This window comes from Heteronotia binoei, chromosome 19 (genome assembly GCF_032191835.1).
Source record: "Heteronotia binoei isolate CCM8104 ecotype False Entrance Well chromosome 19, APGP_CSIRO_Hbin_v1, whole genome shotgun sequence".
Taxonomy (NCBI): domain Eukaryota; kingdom Metazoa; phylum Chordata; class Lepidosauria; order Squamata; family Gekkonidae; genus Heteronotia; species Heteronotia binoei.
This window is the reverse complement of record NC_083241.1, coordinates 11,024,474-11,039,160: the sequence shown is the minus strand read 5'-3', so window position 1 is coordinate 11,039,160 and position 14,687 is coordinate 11,024,474.

The following is a 14,687-nucleotide window of genomic DNA, read 5'->3' as shown; positions in this document are numbered from 1 at the left end:
ATGTTCTGCTTTTTGGGCAACAACTGTATGGGATTTTTTTTTTAGCTTTGAAACTGGAAGTGATGTCATCATGCCAAAAGATGTTACACAATAACTTCACTGCTTCGGGGTGGGTGGGTTTCCCCCTGCTGGCCTATGCTGAGCATGCAAAGCAGAGCACACCAGGGCATCGCCTGGAGCTCCCAGGCACCAACCACCGGCATTGCTCCTCTCTTTCAAAAAAATGCCTTATGCACTTGAGTCACTGCAATCAGCTGGGAAGTGAATGAAGCTTGATGAGCAGCAGGAGCCAACAGTGAGTACATGCACACAAGGAGGGAGACAGCCAGCCAGGAGGTGTGGCAGGCAGGTGGTCTGGGGCATTGCGAGCCTGAGCCTTGCAGCAGTGACTTACACCTGGTGGCAGCTCAAAGCTGGGACCCAGGGGCCGGCAACCTTAGCCTGACCTGAATTCCACCCAAGGGCAACTAGAATGATTAAAGGGTTGGAACACTTTCCCTATGAAGAAAGGTTGAAATGCTTGGGGCTCTTTAGCTTGGAGAAACGTCGACTGCGGGGTGACGTGATAGAGGTTTACAAGATAATGCATGGGATGGAGAAAGTAGAGAAAGAAGTCCTTTTCTCCCTTTCTCACAATACAAGAACTCGTGGGCATTCGATGAAATTGCTGAGCAGTCTGGTTAAAATGGATAAAAGGAAGTACTTCTTCACCCAAAGGGTGATTAACATGTGGAATTCACTGCCACAGGAGGTGGTGGTGGCCACAAGCATAGCCACCTTCAAGAGGGGGTTAGATAAAAATATGGAGCAGAGGTCCATCAGTGGCTACCACAGTGTGTGTGTGTGTGTGTGTGTGTGTATATATGTGTGTGTGTGTATAATTTTTTTGGCCACTGTGTGACACAGAGTGTTGGACTGGATGGGCCTTTGCCTTGATCCAACATGGCTTCTCTTATGTTCTTATGTGACCCAGAGTGTTGGACTGGATGGGCCACTGGCTTGATCCAACATGGCTTCTCTTATGTTCTTATGTGACTCAGAGTTTTGGACTGGATGGGCCATTGGCCTGATCCAACATGGCTTCTCTTATGTTCTTACATTCTTAAGATTTCAATGTCTCCTGCTCTGGTTGGAGACCTCCTGTTGGCCACCCCCACTCTGTTGGCTGGCAGGAGAAAAATTAATTTAAAAATTGCTCTTGATGTGATATGATGTCACTTCCTGGGAAAACTTGAAAGTGACCTCATACTACTCTAGGAATTGCTTGAAACTATGGCTTTACCATACAGTTCCCAGGGATTCTGCCCCCACCCCGCCATCTTCTACCGGATGCTAGTCATCAGTTGACAACTCCAATTCCACTTTTATATGAACAGAGTAGTTGTTTTTTTAATGATAGCATTCTTAATAGGCAGAGAAAGGGAAACAGGGAACATAGTCAAAATCCAAGGGTTGGATTAGTATAAGTATAAAAGGCCCAGAAGGATATCTTAGTAGTATGACTACTTAGTAGTATGCTAAGTAGACTACTAAGTATAGTAGACTACTAAGTCAGTCCTACTACTAAGATATCCTTCTGAGCCTTTTATACTTAGTAGTATGACTACTACGTCCCTGCACTTAGTTGTAAAAAAACCCATCCTTTCTACCTGTTATGTAGTGTGAACAATTGAAATGACTGTTATTAGCCTGTAAATTCCTAGGATTTGCAAATCTTGTGTCTTTCTGAATTTCACCCTTGTTAAAAATCTATACAAAATTTCCTTCTTGTGTTGAGTCCAAAAAAAATGAAGTGTGAATCAGAGCCTTCTCAGTAATGGCCCTGGTTGCCAGGATTTCCCTCTTTGAGAAGCTCTGCACTGAAGGTATTCTAAAGACATCCCTTTGTTTGGGAGGTGACGCCATGCCTAATGGTGATGTTGTTTTGGCAGGGAAAAGTGATTAGTTTTGTTTGTTTGTTCTTTTGCTGTTGAGTTGACATATTTACACCTGGGTATTAAAAAACCTGCTAGACACCTTGAGAGAAATTATATAGAATTTTATGTCATCCACTCAATAAGTGTACTTGGAAACTGAATTCTGCAGCTGTTTTCAGGTTCTGTGCCATGTTTGGTGTAGTGGTTAAGTGTGGAGACTCTTATCTGGGAGAACCGGGTTCGATTCCCCGCTCTTCCACTTCCAGCTGCTGGAATGGCCTTGAGTTAGCCAGAGCTATCTCAGGAGTTGTCCTTGAAAGGGCAGCTGCTGCGAGAGCCCTCTCAGACCCACCCACCTCTGTTGCAGGGGGGAGAAGATATAGGAGATTGTAAGTCACTCTGAGTCTCTGATTCAGAGAGAAGAGCAGGGTATAAACCTGCAGTCTTCTTCTTCTTCATACACAGGCTACTAATAGTTCTGTAGATCTGACATGAAACTTTCTTCCAGTATAAGTATTTTGGGAATTTGCATTAGAGCAGCAGACCAGACAAAAGGGAGAATCCCCCCCCCCCTTTGCAGAACCGCTAATTAAAAACAGAAGCCAAAGGAAATTCCAGGCCAGAACTCTTATGCAGGGGTTGCAATTCTCTAAAGACTCGGCCCGCAGATGAAGCATGCAAAGAGCATGAATGCCCTGGCAGAAAGTCCGTACGAGGCCTGCCCAGATTACGATTCTTACACTTCAAAAAGTCTCAGCTTTCCTTGTTAATATTTAATGGGCAAGAGTGTGCATATTCCCAGCTGTGCTATCGAATATTAACAGCTATTTCATAAACCAACACAATCTATGCAACTGGGTGGACCAGTTAAACCATGGCTCCGGCGTAGTCCCCATGGGCTCCATGGTGCTTGCTGTCACCTTTGCTGGAGGCCGCCTGGGCTTGCCCAGCACGTCTTCTGATTGGGCACTGCAGATCTGATTTCACCCAAACTCTATGTTCTTTATCATAGGGATCTGGGAAAGTCCTGGAGTGTCATGGAGGATGCAACATCACTTCCAGGTGGAGGGTCGCTGGTCATGACATTATTTCTGGGTAATGATCTAGGACGGAGTGGCCAGTCTTGCTTAACATGACAGCCACACAGAGTAAACATAAGATATTTGAGAGCTGCAAGACATGAATGCCAGATGTTTGAGAGCCACAAGACAAGAGAGGGAAGGAGGGAGGCAAATAGACAGGGGAGGGAGAGGTGGAAAGACAGAAACGTTAACTTTAAATGCATTCTCCAAGCCACCCGCTGGGTTTGGCTTGAAGAAGTGATTTCAAGAGACAAATGCCTTCTCCGACGGGGCAGTGGGGGCTTTGAGAGTCACACAATATGTGTGAAAGAGGCTCTGCAGTTTGGCCACCCCGATCTAGGCATTCCCCCAATCTCTATGGCTAAAATTCCTAGAGCATTACCATTGACAATACTCCCTGCTCCCATTTTTGTCCCAACTGCTACAGTAATCGTGGGCAGGGGATGGAGTAGATTGTTGTCGCCACTGGGCAAATGGCAACCCTACAAAGAGACCATTTTGGGTCTAAAGGTATGGCTAGATGCATTTTACAATGCAGATACAGGAGAGATATGGAACAAGTTTCTTTCAAAAAGACTGAAGGCCAAATTCCTCAACTGCAAGGTAGGGGGGGATCATGATTGATTGCTGGTGCTGACGGGCTTGGTCCTCCCTGAAATTAATTCCAGAATGGATTTTGGCAGTTCTCCCTGGAATTAAGCACTAAAGTTATGTGCATCTAAAGTGCGGAGGTCAAAGGACAAGGGAAATACTACCCAAACTCGGAACAAGTGAACTTAACTGTAGAATAAGTTTCAAAACTTTAGAGGCAGCGATTCTCACATTTGAATACTCCGAAATCAGTGTCATGGCTGAGATGGCCTTAAATTGAATCTTTCACAGTGTTGTAAGTAAGCTTGCCAAGCCTCCAGGTGGGGCCTGGAGCCCTCCCAGAATTACAGTTCCTCTTCCGCCTACTTTGCTTTAGACAGTTTAGAAGGATTTATATCCCGCCCTATACTCTGAATCTCAGAGTCTCAGAGCAGTCACAATCTCCTTTATCTCCCCCCCCCCCAACAGACACCCTTTGAGGTAGGTGGGGCCGAAAGAGCTCTTACAGCAGCTGCCCTTTCAAGGACAACTCCTATGAGAGCTATGGCCATTCCAGCAGCTGCAAGTGGAGGAGTGGGGAATCAAGTCCAGTTCTCCCAGATAAGAGTCTGCTCACTTAACCATTACACCAAACTGCCTCTCTGTTTACTGTTTGCATTGTTCCCTTTTTCTGCTAGCCTAGTCCTATGGCAGGGGTGGCCAATGGTAGCTCTCCAGATGTTTTTTTTGCCTACAACTCCCATCAACCCCAGCCATTGGCCATGCTGGCTAGGGCAGATGGGAGTTGTAGGCAAAAAAACATCTGGAGAGCTACCGTTGGCCACCCCTGCCCTATGGCATCATTAATTTATTTGTCTTAAGCTGTCTATCTTTGCAGTTTTGCCGTTTTCTTTATTGTTATCCTGTGACCCACCTCGGATATCGGTGAGAAACAAAGGAGGAAAATTTCTCCTCTTAATAGAGACTTCATGGAATGTTATTACCAGATGAGGTTATTTTAGGATTGCTAGGTCTGACTCAAAGATCTGGGGGTTTTGGGGGTGGAGCCAGGAGACTTTGGAGTGCAGCCAGAAGACTTTGGGGGTGGAGCTAGGAGACTTTGGGGGTGGAGCCGGGAGCAAGGGTGTGACAAGCATGATTGAACTCTGAAGGAACTTCTGGCCCTCACATTTAAAGGGACTGCACACCTTTTAAATGCCTTCCTTCCTTTGGGAATATTGGAAGATAGCAGCATCTTCTTTAGGGGCTGATAGAATTGGTCCCCCTGGGCCAGTCTTTTTGGAACTTGGGGGAGGGGTTGAGGAGAGGCACCAGATGCTATGCCGAAAAATTGGTGTCTCCAGCAGCACCTCTGAAGGATTTCCCAGCCGCTGGCGGAAGATGCACAGCCCGCGGCGCCAGGCACTGCTTGCAAACGGTAGTGAACTGATTGGTGGAGCCTTACTGTTTACCCAGGAGTTTGATTTGAGGGGCCTGGACCCCCTGGGGCTCCACCATAGCTATGGGCCTGCTGGGGCAATGGAATAGATAGCTTTACTCACTGGAGCTGCTGAATGTAACAATCTGCTGTATTTCAACCAATTTACAGAGAGAGAGATCTAGGGGGTAGAATTTTCCTCTATCCCGTAATCAGGCTGTAGTTAACTCTTTGCTATCCTTTTTACGACATAAACAGCTTGTGAAAGGAGTGCAAAATGAACAGAGGGATTAGTCTCTCTCTCTCTCTCTCTCTCTCTCTCTCTCACACACACACACACACAGCTCTTCTTGTTTGCCTCCCCCAGCTTTAGTCTCGCTGAGATTTAAAGGCACAGACACCACTTCCAAAACAGAAGAGGTTGCAAGTTTTTGAACCTGCCTGGCATCTAAAGGCACATGGTGGGTGTTGGTTGCGGGGCTTCCTCTGCTGGCCAGCTGGTTAGCAGTGGAGAGGAGCCTGCAAAACCAGGGGATCCCCTGCCTGGACTTGAGGACTGGCAAGCCTATCCAGGGTGTATCTGGCAACCCTATTTGTGGTGAAATGGGGATTTGAACTTGGATTGCCTCAAACTACTCTAATTAGTTCACAGCACTGGCTTATCCCACAGAATGTTTCTGAATCACCATCTTCCTTTTAATCAAGGAAGGAGTTCATCAACTAAATGTAAATTAATTGGCACATTATTAATATCGCAGTGCCTTTTTAAGACCCTTAAAAGGCCTTAGTTTAATTAAAGTGTCTGAGAGTTGCACTCAGAAGATGTGTATTAGGGTTTTACAAGTCTTCAGAAATTAGGAGAGCGGTTACTCTTGTCTTAAGGCTCTTGGTTTATGGCTGTTAACCTAAACTTCTCGGAAGCGTTGTATATGAGTGGCATTGTGAGGAGTAGCAGGTGCTGATAGTAATATTATCAGTGTGAGGTTTTGGGGAAAGTTAGTTTTGAGTTGTCAAGTTTTTGAGTTTGTGTTCGGTGGTTGTGGTGTTGGGGTGGGGGGGTTAGTGTGGCCAGACAGGTTATTCGGATGTCAAAAAATAGGCTCAGTATGCTGGTTGCTGCAAGTGTTAAGTTGATTGGTAGAAGTTCTGTGGAGAGTTAGTTATTTTAGTATGAATCCAGTTAAGGGGGGGGAGTCTTTTCTAAGACACCGAAGGAAGTGCAAACAATAATTTAATAAAGAGAAGCTACCACAGATGGCTAAAGCCCCGTGGCGCAGAGTGGTAAAGCTGCAGTATTGCAGTCGGAGCCCTCTGCTCACGACCTGAGTTCGATTTCAGCAAAAGCTGGTTCAGGTAGCCAGCTCCAGGTTGACTCAGCCTTCCATCCTTCCGAGGTCGGTAAAATGAGTACTCAGCTTGCTGGGGGGAAAGGGTATTGTCTTCTGAAGGAAGACAATAAGATAGCAACTGACATTACATTGATATACTGATATACATTGATATACTGATACATTGATATACTGGTTGTTTTTAATTATGTAAATTATTATTGTATTTTAATTTTTTAAACCTTATTGTTAGAATTGTTATGTTGTGAGCCGCCCTGAGCCCGCCTCGGTGGGGTAGGGCGGGATATAAATGAAATGAAATGAAAAATGTAGATGACTGGGGAAGGCAATGGCAAACCACCCTGTAAAAAGTCTGCCGTGAAAACGTTGTGAAAACAAGGTCATCCCAGAGTCGAAAACGACTGGTGCTTGCACAGGGGACTACCTTTACCTTTTTACCACAGATGGTTAGAAAGGCCAGGGATTCCCCAAACTTATTCATCTTGTGGGCTCTATAAGGTTTCTAAGAATTAGTAACAAGCATGCCCACAAAATGGCCAACATTCAATCACAAAGTAGTTGTCTTAGGGGCAGGGGCCAATCACAAAATATTAGAAGGTGCCAAGGTAGAGTAGCTGTCTCAGAATACATTCTCCTTGTGGATGCAGAAGGGATGCTGGGTTCTTTCCAGACACCACATCCTGTTCTGACTGTTGAGGTGGAGGAAAGCCAGGATCGGCTCTTTCTTTTGAGGAAGAATAATGTAAAAAACATATCAGTGGGCACAGCGTTCCTCATGAGCAACATGTTGGGACATCACTGCTCTAGGTTGTCATTAAGGGAGATGTGGGGTGTAATCCTGCTCCTCTCTGTTTCCATTCAATTAATTTGTGGACAAACATCTGAAGAGGGGATTGGATAAGCATATGGAGCAGAGGTCCATCCGTGGCTATTAGCCACAGCTTATTGTTGGAACTCTCAGTCTGGGGCAGTGATGCTCTGTATTCCTGGTGCTCGGGTGTGCACAGTTGGAGGACTTCTAGTGTCCTGGCCTCACTGGTGGACCTCCTGATGGCACTTGGGTTTTTTTGGCCACTGTGTGACACAGAGTGTTGGACTGGATGGGCCATTGGCCTGATCCAACATGGCTTCTCTTATGGTCTTATGTGACACAGAGTGTTGGACTGGATGGGCCATTGGCCTGATCCAACATGGCTTCTCTTATGTTCTTATGTGACACAGAGTGTTGGACTGGATGGGCCATTGGCCTGATCCAACATGGCTTCTCTTATGTTCTTATGTGACACAGACTGTTGGACTGGATGGCCCATTGGCCTGATCCAACATGGCTTCTCTTATGTTCTTATGTGACACAGAGTGTTGGACTGGATGGGCCATTGGCCTGATCCAACATGGCTTCTCTTATGTTCTTATGTGACACAGAGTGATGGACTGGATGGCCCATTGGCCTGATCCAACATGGCTTCTCTTACGTTCTTATGTGACCCAGAGTGTTGGACTGGATGGCCCATTGGCCTGATCCAACATGGCTTCTCTTATGTTTTTATGTGACACAGAGTGTTGGACTGGATGGGCCATTGGCCTGATCCAACATGGCTTCTCTTATGTTCTTATGGTGTTCCCAGGAGTGGTTTGGGTTGCCAGTTCTGGGTTGAGAAGTTTCTGGACACTGAGGGGAGTGCAAAGTCTAGGGAGTGCAAAATTTGGGGAGGTGGAGGAGTTCAGCAGGGATATGATGCCACAAAGTCCTTTGTGCAAAGCTGCCATGTCCTCCAGGGACCTGAGATCCAGGGATCAACTGCAATTCCAGGACATTGCCAAAAGCCAACTGAAGGTTGGTAAATTTAGGAGTGATGTTGCTATGGACAAGGTCCTTATCTTTACCCTGAGAGCTAAGATTGCAGGGAATTAATGAACCTTGGCTCCAGAAAATATATAAGCTTCTTTTCGAAAAGTGCTACAGAATGCTAATAAGGAAGAAGGAAAGAACCTCTTGAATAATTATTCCGTAGGCCTTTCATAATCTCTTTGTCTCATAAGTGATGTTTTCTGGGACTTTGTCTTTCCTGCTCCATCTTGGCTAGTGGCCTCAAGGCGTTTTGAAATGTTATATTTTTGGATAGGGTTGCCAGATCCTCTTGCTATCATGGTGGGGGATTTGGGGGATGAGCCAGTTTGGTGTAGTGGTTAAGTGTGCGGACTCTTATCTGGGAGAACCGGGTTTGATTCCCCACTCCTCCACTTGCACCTGCTGGAATGGCCTTGGGTCAGCCATAGCTCTGGCAGAGGTAGTCCTTAAAAGGGCAGCTGCTGTGAGAGCCCTCTCCAGCCCCACCCACCTCACAGGGTGTCTGTTGTGGGGGAGGAAGGGAAAGGAGATTGTGAGCCGCTCTGAGACTCTTCGGAGTGGAGGACGGGATATAAATCCAATATCTTCATCTACCTCACAGGGTGTCTGTTGTGGGGGAGGAAGGTAAAGGAGATTGTGAGCCGCTCTGAGACTCTTCGGAGTGGAGGGCGGAATATAAATCCAATATCTTCTTCTTCTTCTTCTGAGGGTGGGCAGGACATCATTGCGTCAGTGACATCGATTTCAATACTTTTTGGGCAAAAGTCTATGGAGTTTTTTGGTCTTAAAGACCACAGAGTCCACCCAAAACCCAGAGAGTTGCTGCATGACGTCCCCAGCACAATGACATCACCTGGAAGTGATGACATTATGGCGGGGAGTTGCACAGCGATGTCTCTGTTTGGGGGCAGGGTTTCCCCCACCAGTCAGCTGGCCAGGAGCAGATCAAAGCCCCCCAAAATAGGGTCCCCAAGTCCAATTCAAGAAATATTGGGGGGCTTTGGGGGGTGGAGCCAGGAGACTTTGGGGGTGGAGCCAGGCGACATTGAGGTGGGGCCAGGAGCAAGGTTGCGACAAGCATAACTGAACTCCAAAGGGAGTTCTGGCCATCACGTTTAAAGGGACCGCACACCTTTTAAATCAGAGGCGTCAAACATGCAGTTCCGGGGCGGAATTAGGCCTCCGGAGGGCTCCTATCAGGCCCCCGAGCAACTGGCTGTCATCTGCTTCCTCCTCCCTACCTTCTGCATAACAGTTTGCTTTGCAAGGCTTGCTCAATTGCATAGAAGCTACAGAGCAAAACCTATTTTCTCCATTGGCTGAGGCTCCTCCCTTGGGGAGGAAGGGGGGAGGAATAGCTCACTTTGCCAGGCTCTCTCAATTGCATAGGAGAGCTACTGAGCCAAGCCTCTCTTCCTTCTATTGGTTGAGGCTCCCCCACAGTCCCCAGGGGAAGGAAGGAAAGAGCCATAGCTTCCTTTGCCCAGTTCCCTCAATCCTACAGGAGAGATACAAAGAAAGCAGATTTAAGACCAGTAAGTGCTAACGTTTTAAGCATGTTTTAAGTTTTTTAAATATATGTATATATTGGTGTTTGTGTTCTTTATACAATTTAATATCTTTGCTACCTAATCTTAAATAGGTACATACAGGGCCCAGCCTGACATGGCCCGGCCCAACAAGGTCTCATTTATGTCAGATCCGGCCCTCATAACAAATGAGTTCGACATCCCTGTTTTAAATGCTTCCCCTCCATTGGAAATAGTGATGGATAGGGGCACCTTATTTTGGGGCTCATAGAATTGCATCCCCTGGTCCAACCTTTTTGAAATTTGGAGGGTGATTTGAGGAGAGGCACTGCATGCTATGCTGAAAATATGGTACATCTATCTCAAAAAACAGCTCCCCCAGAGCCCCAGATACTCACGGATCAATTCTCCATTATTCCCTATGGGAATTGGTCTCCATAGGGAATGATGACTGCTCAGGAGACATGTCCCTCCCCTCCCCCCCACACTTTCTGATGACGCTGAAGTGGGGGGAGGGCCTCCAAACCGGGGATCCCCTGCCCCCACCTGGGGATTAAAACCAAAACCGGAAACTACAGTGTATAGATTAATAAGGAAAAGAAAAAACACTGTGAGACGGACAAGCTTTAAATAAATGCACACAGTACTTTGAAACACTTTATTCATTGGAACTTCCCAAGGTATTTTTTAAACAAAATTCAAGCAACTCAACCGAGCTCAACGTCCGATCGTGCAAACAAAGAGATGGAACCCATGATATGTGAGCTGTTGCCTTAGCATGGGCCCCTGATAAAAATAGAGGCGGCCAGTGGAAGTGGCGAATGAAACACGAATTGAACCTTGGACTCGTGTAGCCGCACCTGTTGGATAGAGGACGGCTACCTCTACATTATTCAACTGTTACAGTACACCTGTGTCTATCAGAAAACGGGATATACAGACGGCAGAATGTTACCAATTATTACAGCATTGATTGTGGGCGTTTGGAACCAATGCTATAATTTCAGACATTGAGTCGCTTGAATTCTGTTTAAAAAATACCTTGGGAAGTTCCAATGAATTAAGTATTTCAAAGTTGTTGTTCAGTCGCACAGTCGAGTCGGACTCTTTGCGACCCCATGGACCAAGTCACGCCAGGCCCTCCTGTCTTCCACCATCCTCCGAAGTCTGCTCAAATTCGTGTTTGTTACATCAGTAACACTGTCCAGCCATCTCAGCTTTTGCCGTCCCCTTCTTCTTTTGCCTTCTGTCTTTCCCAGCATCAGGATCTTCTCCAGGTAGTGCTCCCTTTTCATTTGGTGGTCAAAGTATTTGAGCCTCAGCTTCAGCATCTGACCTTCCAGGGAACAGTCAGGGTTGATTTCCCTTAGGACTGACTGATTGGATCTTCTTGCAGCCCAAGGGACTCTCAAGAGTCTTCTCTAGCACCGCATCTCAAAAGCATCTATTCTTCTGCGCTCAGCCTTCCTTATGGTCCAGCTCTCACAGCCACACATTACTACTGGGAATACCATCGCTTTGATTATACAGACTTTTGTTGGCAGGCTGATGTCTCTACTTTTTATTATACTGCCCAGGTTCACCATAGCTGTCCTCCGAAGGAGCAAACGTCTTTTAATTTTCTGGCTACAGTCACCATCTGCAGTGACCTTGGATCCCAAACAATGTGAAGTCTGTCACTACTTCCATGTCTTCCCCTTCTATTTGCCAAGGTGTGATGGGGCCGGATGCCATGATCTTAGTTTTTTTTTGATGTTGAGTTTCTAAGCCTATTTTTGTGCTCTCCTCGTTCACCCTCAGCAAGAGGTTCTTACTGTGTCCATTTGTTTAAAGCTTGTCAATTTCACAGTGTTTTTTTCTATTCCTTACCCACCTGGAGATTGGAAACCCTACCCCAAAGTGGGGGAGCCCGCACTGGGACCTGGACGCTAGCAACCCTGTTTTTGGAGGATCATGCAGCTGCCAAGTATCCCCAAGAATATCGTTTGCTAAGGCCTCCTGTTTTCTGAGCACAGGTATGGACTTTTTTTTTCCTTCCAGGGAGAGATTAGAAGCCTCAGATATTTGATTCCTTTTCTACCCACTCCTTTTTCCCTTTGGGGAATAATACCTCTCTGATGGATTTTGCTCACAGCTGCCGTGTGTGGGGTGCGTGTATGTAATGGACCACATGCTGAGATGCGTCGTTCAGGGTGGTAATACAACCAGGAAATATAGAACGGCTTAAAACACCTAGTGGAAAAAAAAAAAACCAAGGCCTTCTTCTCTTTTGTCCTTTGATGTCTATGCAAAACTCAAGAGGGATGGAAATGGGAAAACAACGAAGGCTTCAGTGAGAGAATTTCTTACACAAAACAGATTTCCCAGCAAAATAGCTCTTCAGCTCAGCTTTTGATGTGTTATTATGGCATGACAATCACTCTGATATTTGGGGAGGGGGGGGGGGCTGTAATGTCGGTCCCACCGTCTAATGCTCATCTTTATACACACACAGACACAATTTTTGCAATTTGATTTCTAAAAGCACTTCCCCGTTTTGGATTTTATTTATGGAGCTGTTGATTCCCTTCAGTGAGTGCCATTAGAGGAGACTACAAGGCGTTTGTGCAATGCAGCAGAAGAGAATAACTAGAATTCCTGCTCAGAAACCGTAATCGAGAATCTTGCCGTGACAGAGTTAATTCTTCTGTAAGTGCCTTGCAAAGTATTTTAAAACTCTTTCCCAGCCTGCTGTACCGTTATCTCTTTCCTCCCTCTTCCCCCTTGTTCCCACCTGCATGTCTAGTGCGCTTTCAGTAACAGGGTGTATCTAAGTTTGCAACCTTGGACTGGAAAGGACCATCCAAAGAATGCTTGGGAAAATAAGGGATTGTATTTGGTGTAAGGGGGGTGGGGTGGGCAATTGCTTGTTAGTTTCACTCCTATATTATTGTTGGTCCCTCTGTGTAACCCCAGATCTGACTCAGAGCAAATGCCTGAGTGCACTTACCTGGATTCGAAAATAAATGGAACTTTAGAAGAAATCAAAGACTGTTTATTGAGTACCAGGGGGGACCTGACAACTCGCTCATTTCACAAAGGTGGCTTCAAAACTAACAGCGTATTCCCGCACTGAAGAAGAAGGCTGCAGATTTATACCCCGCCCTTCTCTCTGAATCAGAGACTCCGAGCGGCTTACAATCGCCTATATCTTCTCCCCCCACAACAGACACCCTGCGAGGTGGGTGGGGCTGAGAGGGTTCTCACAGCAGCTGCCTTTTCAAGGACAACCTCTGCGAGCTCACGAACTCATGACCTGAGTTCGATCCCGGTGGAAGCTGGGTTCAGGTAGCCGGCTCAAGGTTGACTCAGCCTTCCATCCTTCCAAGGTCGGTAAAATGAGTACCCAACTTGCTGGGGGGAAAGTGTAGATGACTGGGGAAGGCAATGGCAAACCACCCCGTAAAAGGTCTGCCATGAAAACGTTGTGAAAGCAACGTCACCCCAGAGTCAGAAACAACTGGTGCTTGCACAGGGGACTAACCTTTACTTTTTTAGTTACCTCCAAGCAGGGGCGAAATTCTAGTGGGAGCTCCTTTGCATATTAGGCCACACGCCCCTGATGTAGCCAATCCTCCAAGAGTTTACAAGGCTCTTTTTTGTAAGCTCCAGGAGGATTGGCTACATCAGAGGTGTGTGGCCTAATATGCAAAGGAGCTCCTGCTAGAATTCCACCCCTGCCTCCAACCCATGAGATGCTTAAGCTTCCCATTTCCACACATTTAGCCACTATTAAAGAAACAGGGTACTTTTTCTTCAAGCCTTTTGACAACTCTTATAGGAGAAGCCTCATGTGAGTACATTGAAACAACAATAAAGGGCCCTGGGGAGCCACTGCCGTCAGAGTACAAAATACTAATTTTGAGAGATCGAGGTTCTTACTCAGTAGTAGTAGAAGAGTTGGATCTAAACCTTTGCCTCGGAGAGGCTTACAATCTCATTCCTCTTTAGGGTTGCCAAGTCCAATTAAAAAAAAATAGCTGGGGACTTTGGGGGTGGAGCCAGGAGACTTTGGGGGTGGGGCCAGGAGACATTGGGGCGGAGCCAGGAGCAAGGGTGTGACAAGCATAATTGAACTCTGAAGGGAGTTCTGGCCATCACGTTGAAAGGGACAGCACACCTTTTTAAATGCCTTCCTTCCATAGGAAATAATGAAGGATAGGGGCACCTTATTTGGGGGCTCATAGAATTGGACCCCCTGGTCCAATCGTTTTGAAACTTGGAGGGTATTTTGGGGAGAGGGACTAGATGCTATACTGAAAATTTGGTGCCTCTACCTCAAAACACAGCCCCCCTAGAGCCCCCGATATCCGTGGATCAGTTCTCCATTATTCACTGAAACTGCTGGAGATCTAGAGCTGTGGGGGCTGTGGGGGTGGGGCTTCCCCCGCCGGCTAGCTGGCTGGGGGTGGAAGGAAACCTGTAAAACCAGGAGATTCCTCCGCTGGGAGCTGGAGATTGGGAAGCCTATTCCTCTTTCTGCAACAGACACACTGTGAAGATGGTGAGGCGGAGAATTTCTGGATGCAGGCCTCAGGTGCAGCAGCAGCTCACAGGAGCACAGCTCCTGAACCTTTCTGAGGGTCCCTTCCCTCCTCCCCACCTACCTACCTTGTCCTTTGAATAATAGGTGCAGCAGCATAACAATCCCTGGATTAGGAGAGCGGGCAGCCAGCCAGCCACCAGGAGTTCTGCCACACCCCCAGCAGCCTTCATTAACCCCTGGGGAAGCCCGCACTGCCGTTTCTCCACTTCTGATGTGATTTTGGGCAGCGGGTGGCTTGCTGGCCTTTTGACTGTGGGGAGGGGGTGACCCAGGAGAGTCCCAGGCAAGCGAGGCCTGCTTGGGCTGGCTGGATCTCTAGCCAGCCCAAGCAGGCCTTGATCGCCCGGGGCTCTCCTTTCTTGCATCGGG